We start from the raw sequence: 9,611 nt of genomic DNA on the forward strand, positions 1-9,611 counted from the left end.
GTGAGGATCCTCGCCTTGGCCGGTTTCCCACCTGAGCTCCCAATAATCTCCTCCACAGCCCACCCATCCGAGCTCCCGATGTCCCGATCACAGACTACCACCCAGTCCCAGCCACCTGAGCTCCCAACACCTTGACTGATGCAATTACTTACGGCAGAAAAAAGTAGTATCTGTGTAAAAGTGGACCCCCCAAATTGAACCAGAAAAATTAGCCCAAAAACTCGACTATTCTTCATTGGCTTGGCTTCGCGGACGAAGATTTATGGAGGGGGTAAAAAGTCCACGTCAGCTGCAGGCTCGTTTGTGGCTGACAAGTCCGATGCGGGACAGGCAGACACGATTGCAGCGGTTGCAGGGGAAAATTGGTTGGTTGGGGTTGGGTGTTGGGTTTTTCCTCCTTAGCCTTTTGTCAGTGAGGTGGGCTCTGCGGTCTTCTTCAAAGGAGGTTGCTGCCCGCCAAACTGTGAGGCGCCAAGATGCACGGTTTGAGGCGTTATCAGCCCACTGGCGGTGGTCAATGTGGCAGGCACCAAGAGATTTCTTTAGGCAGTCCTTGTACATTTCCTTTGGTGCACCTCTGTCACGGTGGCCAGTGGAGAGCTCGCCATATAACACGATCTTGGGAAGGCGATGGTCCTCCATTCTGGAGACGTGACCCATCCAGCGCAGCTGGATCTTCAGCAGCGTGGACTCGATGCTGTCGACCTCTGCCATCTCGAGTACTTCGACGTTAGGGATGTAAGCGCTCCAATGGATGTTGAGGATGGAGCGGAGACAACGCTGGTGGAAGCGTTCTAGGAGCCGTAGGTGGTGCCGGTAGAGGACCCATGATTCGGAGCCGAACAGGAGTGTGGGTATGACAACGGCTCTGTATACGCTTATCTTTGTGAGGTTTTTCAGTTGGTTGTTTTTCCAGACTCTTTTGTGTAGTCTTCCAAAGGCGCTATTTGCCTTGGCGAGTCTGTTGTCTATCTCATTGTCGATCCTTGCATCTGATGAAATGGTGCAGCCGAGATAGGTAAACTGGTTGACCGTTTTGAGTTTTGTGTGCCCGATGGAGATGTGGGGGGGCTGGTAATCATGGTGGGGAGCTGGCTGATGGAGGACCTCAGTTTTCTTCAGGCTGACTTCCAGGCCAAACATTTTGGCAGTTTCCGCAAAGCAGGACGTCAAGCGCTGAAGAGCTGGCTCTGAATGGGCAACTAAAGCGGCATCGTCTGCAAAGAGTAGTTCACGCACAAGTTTCTCTTGTGTCTTGGTGTGAGCTTGCAGGCGCCTCAGATTGAAGAGACTGCCATCCGTGCGGTACCGGATGTAAACAGCGTCTTCATTGTTGGGGTCTTTCATGGCTTGGTTCAGCATCATGCTGAAGAAGATTGAAAAGAGGGTTGGTGCCAGAACACAGCCTTGCTTCACGCCATTGTTAATGGAGAAGGGTTCAGAGAGCTCATTGCTGTATCTGACCCGACTACCATACTACCATACTGCAATCCACTGAAGAGGTACTGGGCTTCTCCTCCAGGAAAAACAAGGACTGGTTTGACGAAAACAGTCAGGAAATCCAGGAGCTGCTGGCAAAGAAGCGAGCTGCCCACCAGGCTCACCTTACAAAGCCGTCCTGTCCAGAGAAGAAACAAGCCTTCCATCGCGCATGCAGCCATCTTCAGCGCAAACTCCGGGAGATCCAAAATGAGTGGTGGACTAGCCTCGCCAAACGAACCCAGCTCAGCGCGGACATTGGCAACTTCAGGGGTTTCTACGAGGCTCTAAAGGCTGTGTACGGCCCCTCACCCCAAGTCCAAAGCCCGCTGCGCAGCTCAGACAGCAAAGTCCTCCTCAGCGACAAGATCTCCATCCTCAACCGATGGTCAGAACACTTCCAATCTCTTTTCAGTGCCAACCGCTCAGTCCAAGATTCCGCCCTGCTCCAGCTCCCTCAACAGCCCCTAAGGCTAGAGCTGGATGAGGTTCCCACCCTGGATGAGACATATAAGGCAATCGAACAACTGAAAAGTGGCAAAGCAGCAGGTATGGATGGAATCCCCCCAGAAGTCTGGAAGGCTGGCGGCAAAACTCTGCATGCCAAACTGCATGAGTTTTTCAAGCTTTGTTGGGACCAAGGTAAACTGCCTCAGGATCTTCGTGATACCACCATCATCACCCTGTACAAAAACAAAGGCGAGAAATCAGACTGCTCAAACTACAGGGGAATCACGTTGCTCTCCATTGCAGGCAAAATCTTCGCTAGGATTCTACTAAATAGAATAATACCTAGTGTCGCCGAGAATATTCTCCCAGAATCACAGTGCGGCTTTCGCGCAAACAGAGGAACTACTGACATGGTCTTTGCCCTCAGACAGCTCCAAGAAAAATGCAGAGAACAAAACAAAGGACTCTACATCACCTTTGTTGACCTCACCAAAGCCTTCGACACCATGAGCAGGAAAGGGCTTTGGCAAATACTAGAGCGCATCGGATGTCCCCCAAAGTTCCTCAACATGATTATCCAACTGCACGAAAACCAACAAGGTCGGGTCAGATACAGCAATGACTCGACTATTACATGAATGTATATGGTATATCACTGATCACACAATGCACAGAGTTTGTTTCCAGCAAAGATCTATATCAATAGTGGTGAAAAGCATCCTGCCACATCTGTAAGACTAAAACTAACAAAACTCCCCCAAATGTGAAGCCAGTTGAAAGAAGCACATATTATAGACGGCAAGTCGTGGCTCATGGGGTGAACTCTACCAGGTGATTTCTCATGACCTTTGAACAAACAGCACTTTTGCTGAAATTTTCAGGCATAATTAAAGACAACAAGGAAGTGAGTCTTTGCAGACACCATGGATTGTGTGGCTCATCATATCACTTTTACATTCTTTCTCACTATGTGCTAGCATGGTGTGCAAGGGCAGCCAAACCTTTTTGGTTGTGGGCCACATACAGAAAAGTATAAGGAGTCACGGGCCAAGCAATATTAATCCCAACAGTTTTCAACCACTGACAGCTCCTTTAACAGGCTGTTCAAAGCCTTAACAGAGCTGATGGCAGTCGGGCTGGGCAGTTGGACTCCACGAGGTAGTTCTAAGACTTCACGTCTCGTTCTCCCTGCTCTGCATGAGCAGCAGTGCTGCTGGTACAGCAGCTATGGCTGAGCTGACATTTCTTTTCTCTAACGGGCCGCTTAAAAATGGGCAATGGGCCGCAGTTTGCCCGAGCTCGTAGGTTGGCCATCCCTGGTTTAGAGAATCAGAGAGCATTCTTCGACACGGTGTTCATCTCCTCCCTTGCTATTCCGAGGCAGTCTCCTAGCCAAATACTAATAGTCCAGGCACCCTTGGACACATCTTTGGTGTCGCTAACTTAAAAGATACATTTTCAAGTTTGTGAGATGGTTTCTCTAAGACCCCTGAAGTGTTCAATGATAGCAAATAATACTCTTAAAAGGAAATGTTCTTGTCCAATTAAACAAATAAAAGGACAGAATTAACACAATTACAGTTAAATTTAAAAAAAATGTTCTTGCACGGACTCTGTGCTCAGATGTGAAAGTTTATTTAACCACTTTGTTGGCCCAAGCCTATGTACTTCCCCTGTGGTGACACAAGTTGAAAATCTAACACACAGGAGGATGATGAAGGTCAGCAATTTGCAAGGCTGCTGTGGGTCACACAGCAGCAAACCCGTGGCAGCCTCACTTTAGTTCCCAGTGAACGTGTGTTGACAATGGCAACACAGACAGATCCATCTCAATGCCTTGGGCTCAGTCGTAGTCTCAGTGTCACAACCTACTTCAGAAATCGAAGTTGTATTCCGTTCATCACCATGTTTTCAAGTACAAAAATAGCTAGGAGGTATTTTGACACCATTCGCTTTGAAAGGGTAGGAACGGTAACCTTGTCAACCTCATTTTCACATTCACTCCTTGGTCTGCTCATGTGCTGTGTGTGAATTCTGGTCGTCAGCGGTCAACACTTCTCCCTAATTGAAAGCTTTGATCTCATGATTATATTTTTTAATCAGACCTGTTCTGCCATCAACAATGTGAATAGGATGCATTTTGATGGAATTTTAATTTAAGTGTCTTTGATGAGGTTTATCGAATAAAACCCTGAAGACACTGGTAGATTCCTCTGACCATGTGTTTGAAATGTAAGTAACAATCAACTTAGAGCAACAGTACATGTGAAAAGCTGATTGCTTTTCTCCCTATTTGAATTCACTCAGGTGCCTTGCCATTGTGCATGGGCAATCATGTCTCTCCATCTGCCACAATCTCCGACCCTTCGAATTGTATTGGTTACCTCCCCTGTTCTTCTTTGGTGAAGGCTCCATCTTTGAGCTGAGACCATAGTCAGTGTTGAGTTCAAAATACTGAAGTGGTTTCCCATTGCCTTCCTCAATTGCAGTGTCCATACTGGATGGGTCACTCTGGCCATTGATCCGCAGATTCATTTGCCCAGGTTTTTGTAGTTTTACAACCATAAATTCCACTTTGTAGAATCTGCTTGTAAAAATCCATCCACCATCTGCAATCCATGGCTTCACGTGACCCTGATTGGGAGGCTAAACAGGTACTTTAACAGGCTGTTCAAAGGTGACCTGTGGGTTATCGAACAGAAGGAGCGCCTTACACCTCCTTTTGCTGAGTAATTGCACAGCATCGACACAGAAATTTGAATACTATTTAAAGCTTACAATCTTTCATTCAATTTTTTCAAATTCAATTTAAAGATAGACCCTTCCAACCCGTGAGCCTGCGCTGCCCAATACACCCATGTACCAATGCACGAACTTACCTAGAACATGGGAGGAAACCAGAGCATGAGAAGAAAGTACAAACTCCCTTCAGAGAACGTTGGATTCAAACCAGTCTCGCTGAGGCTGCAATCGCATTGCATTGACCGTTACACTGACCAGGTCGCCCCTTATGACTTCTCTTTCATGTTAATTTTGAAATCATCCCTGCATCGGATATTAGGTAAAATGGTTGTAACAGTGGATCACAGACCAAAGTGTAAACGGGAGAGTTTGCTTTCTGAACACGTTTGGGTGAATTTTATGGATTTTGAGCTGGCGATCAGGAAAATCACCATAAATCTTTCCTATAACATAATGTTTTTTTTGATATAACATATTTTTGCAAGATTTCCTGTTATATTTTAAGACTATATCAAGCATACAAAACAATGAAATGCAACATGTCACAGAAAATTCATTTTCTGCATTAGCCCTTGGACCCCTTCCCTGCTGATCTTGGTGCAGTCAGTGATGAACATGGCGTAAGGTTTCAACAAGACATTGCCTCCATGGAAAAGTGGTATGCTAAATTAAATAAAAATTTATTTACTATTTCTCGAATTGGCCACGTGGTACTGAAAATCTGAAATTATCTTTGTGTTTGGCTTGAGGCTGTCTATCATAATCCCCAATTTATTTTCAGGAAGCAAATTTTTTGAAAAAAAATGGTTATCTAGTGCTATCAGTTGCCTGCAAAGTGTTACCTGATCAAATAAACCTCATGGAACACTTTGTCAGTGAGAAATATTTTAGAATCACACAAGATCACAAGAGACGCCATGTTGGCTATTGCTGGGAGTTCCCATTTGGAAAGTTGGATTTCAGAACAAGACCTGTACTTACACACATACACATGCTGCTGTGCACAATGCATTTGGGACTTGGTGGCAGGCATCTCAACCTCTCATTGTGGCAGTCAGAGGTTCCCACCAGCATCAAAAGGGCATCAATCATCCCAGTGCCCTACCACCTAGTAGCACTAATTTCTACTGTAACAAAATGCTTTGAGAGGCTGGTCATGGCCAGAATTAACATATACCTAAGTAAAGATTTGGGCCCACTGCAATTTTCCCATCATCACAATTGCTCCACGGCAGATGCAATATCACTGGCTCTCCACTCATCTCGAGATCACCTCAAAAACAGCAATTCATACATACAGCTGCTCTTCAATGGCTACAGCTCAGTCTTCAATACCATTATTCCCTCAGTGCTGGTCAAGAAGCCACAAACTCTAGTCCTCTGTATCCCCCTCTTCAATTGGATCCTTGACTTTTTCATTTGAAGACCACAGTTAGTATGAATTGGAAACAATGACTCCTCCTCACTGATCTTCAACAAAGGCGCACCCCAAGGATGCATGCTTATCCCACTCCCACATTATACACCCATGACTGTGTGGCCGGCCACAATTCCAATGCCATCTACAAGTTTGTTGATGACACCACAATTGTTGACAGAGTCATAAAACAGCAATGAGGAAACATACAGGAGGGAGATAGATCATTTTATTGAATGCTGTAATGACAACAACCTTGCGTTCAACGTCAGCAAAAACAAAAAGATGATTGTGGACTTAAGGAGGGAGTCAGGGGAACATGATTCATTCAGGGCTCAGTAGTGGAGAGGGTCAAGACCTTCAAATTCCTGGGTGTGAACATCTCCGAAGATAAGTCTTGCAGCCTCCACATTGATGCAATCGTAAAGAAGGCTAGTCAGCAGCTATACTTTGTGAGATGTCTGAGGAGATTTGGTATGTCACCAAAAACACTCTTGTAAACTTTTACAGGTGTACCATGGAGAGCATTCTGGCTGGTTGCATCACTGCTTGGTACGGAGCTACCAACTCTCAGGACAAGAATAAACTCCAGAGGGTTGTTAACTCGGCCTGCGACATCACATGCACCAGACTTCACTCCATTGAGGATATCTACATGAGGCGGTGTCTTAAAAAAGCAGCCTCTATCCTAAAGGACCCCTACCACCCAGGCCATGTCCTTTTCACTTGGCTAATATTGGGAAAAAGTACAGAGACCTAAAGACGAACACTCAGCGGCACAAGGACAGCTTCTTCCCCTCCGCCATCAGATTCCTGAATAATCAATGAACCATAGGCTTTTTATTTTTTTGTACCCTATTATTCTTTTTTTATATAGTAACATCGTAAGATGGTTATAAAATGTTTGCACTATGACTGATGCTGCAAAACACTGAATTTCATGACTTACTCATGACAATCAATCCTGAAACTGATTCTGATCTCTAAGACCTGATCAGTCAGTTCTCTCCACTGAACTTCTTATGGAAGCCAGTGGGAAAACCCAGCCTTACCGGCATCTTCTCATAATACCCTAGCCTCTTGGCTGGATGGAGTTAGACCTAGTTGATCCAAAGGAGACTGAGGGCTATGGTGAATTAAGCAAAGGAGATTGTAATTTATCATGGATCACATTATTTTCTTTTCTCTTTTTTACATTTAGTTAACATTCTTTTCTTGTTAGAGTTTTAAAATATTTAATTATTTGCATTAACTTTAATAGATGTAAATTATCTCTATTGTCAGATAGAGATAAAATAAAAATTTTACAGAAATGGCCCATGCTCTGCTTTGTCAGCTGTCAAAAGTAATCAGAGTACAGTAAAACCCCTGGTATCTGGAATTCAAGGATTTCACTGCATAGAGGTATGCTCGCTTACTTGTACAACCATGTTTCTGATTGGCTCGGGATGCAGAGATTGCTCCTCTGTATCTAAGCAAAGGTAAATGTGGCCATGGAGCTGGGGGATGATGGTGGGGGAGTGGGGGCTGAGTGGATACTTGGTGTCAATTCTAGACAGTGGCGGGGCCAGCCAAATCCAGCTGATTATAATTCCAGCACTTTCCTACTGAGCAAAAAAAAAACTACATGCCCAGCAAACATTTAAAAGTTCACATTATAATTTGGATCATCTCTGTTTAATAAAATAATAATAAAATAACAAGAAAATAATTAAAAAATGATTCCATAGAAAGAATCTACTGCCGTGACAGAGATGTTGATTTGCCCTTTTCACAATCTATCTGCGTTCATCTGGCTTTGTGAAAAGGTAGAGGCAGACTTGGACTATTTCTGAGCTGTCTAAACATTCCAGTGTTATCTGATAGGATTCTCAAAGATAAAGCTCTATGTAAATCCTGGCTTCAGGCTGCATATGTTCGCTCTTGTCCATGGCCTCAGGATGGACTGCACACTCCGTGGTCTTAATAGAGGGGCGTATTCAAGTTATTCCACCGTTCCTTCTCTACCTGAGGATAGAAAACGATACCAACGATGTGCTTAATTCACGCACAATCCTTCATTGATATAGCACATTTGTTTGAGAGACTCATAACTGTAACACTGATCACACTGGACAACAATATTTTTTTCAAAAGGTTTACTTCTTGAAAAAGAATTGGGGATTATGATAGAGGCTCCAATAGCTCAGTGGTTAGAGCACTGGTCTTGTAAACCAGTGGTTGTGAGTTTGCTTCTCGCTGGGGCCTAACTTCTGTGGGGGGGCTGCTGGACAAAGTGGACTCTGTCTGCTTTAGGGTAGACAAAATTAAAGAATTTCATGCACGTTGCATTCTGAATGTAGTATTATGTGACAATAATGGAACTTTTACCTTTACAACTTCAAGATGGACACAAAGATAATTTCAGATTAGCTGTATCACGTAAAAAGTTGTAGAAATATTAAAATTAACTTTTATTGAATTTAGTACGCTTAATCGCATAATGATGCTGGCACGTTGCGTAAGTTCAACTGACCTAACAAAACCTTGCAGCTGATGTTTGTGTTTACTCAGCATCAGATGCCTCTTGTGTCAGTTTTCAACAATTGTTGGCCAATATTAATGGATTCCAATTGCCCTGATCCTGCTTTTTCAAGGTCTTGACGTCATGGTGAAGCCTGTCACCATGTTTATCTCTGACTGCATCAAGATCAGCAGGTGCGAATGCAGAAAATGAATTTGATATTGCCACTTCATGATTTTGTTTGGTACAATTTTTCAATTGTAGATTTTCTCCCTAGGCTGTTAACTTTGTGTCTCTTTCCATGAATGCTGCTGGACTGATGAGGCAGTCATCATTATCGTATTTACAGATTGAAGAAGGCACAAGAAGTGTTTTTCTGAGGGATGTTTTTGTTCTTTTGATGAATTACAAAGGAAATTCGGTATTAGTGGAAACTCTGTATTTGTGTATTATCAATTAAGATCTTTTGTAAAACAGATGTGTGGTCGACATATGATTTTATTGCTTGATTCTAATTTTGAGGAATACGTACTTTAAATACCACAAAAGGGATATATATCTGATTTGTATTGTATTTTACAAGAAATTGATAGTAAAAAAGATTGGGATAAAGATAAGTTGAAATAGGAAAAAGATTTAGGTTTTATAATAGCTGAAGAAGCCTGGATGGAAATTTGTCAGAATAGTATTAGGAAATTGGTTAATGCTAGATTAGCGATGATTAATTATAATTTTATACATCAGTTATATTTAACACCGGAGAAACTAAAAAAGTTTGGTCTTAGTAAGTCGGATTGCTGTTTTCGTTGTGTGCAGACGGCTAATACTTTTTTGAATACTGTCTGGCTTTGTGATCGATTGCAACAGTTTTGGAAGGGCATTCAATCTATATTTAATAGTTTATATAATATTTGTCTTGTATTAGATCCTGGTATATTTTTATTAGAGAATATGCAATCATTAATTGATTTAGGCCTACAAGATTATCAGATTTCTTTTATCTATTTAGCTTTAGCTGTG

The 9,611-nt window shown here is 43.1% G+C and overlaps 1 non-coding gene across 1 annotated transcript; it reads left to right on the plus strand.

Moving 5' to 3' along the window:
- Window positions 1-8,261: 8,261 nt before the first annotated feature.
- trnat-ugu (transfer RNA threonine (anticodon UGU)) lies at window positions 8,262-8,335 on the plus strand. Its single transcript has one exon. It is a non-coding gene; the product is annotated as a tRNA-Thr (tRNA).
- Window positions 8,336-9,611: the final 1,276 nt, after the last annotated feature.

The sequence above is a fragment of the Narcine bancroftii genome, chromosome 3 (assembly GCF_036971445.1).
Source record: "Narcine bancroftii isolate sNarBan1 chromosome 3, sNarBan1.hap1, whole genome shotgun sequence".
Taxonomy (NCBI): Eukaryota; Metazoa; Chordata; class Chondrichthyes; order Torpediniformes; family Narcinidae; genus Narcine; species Narcine bancroftii.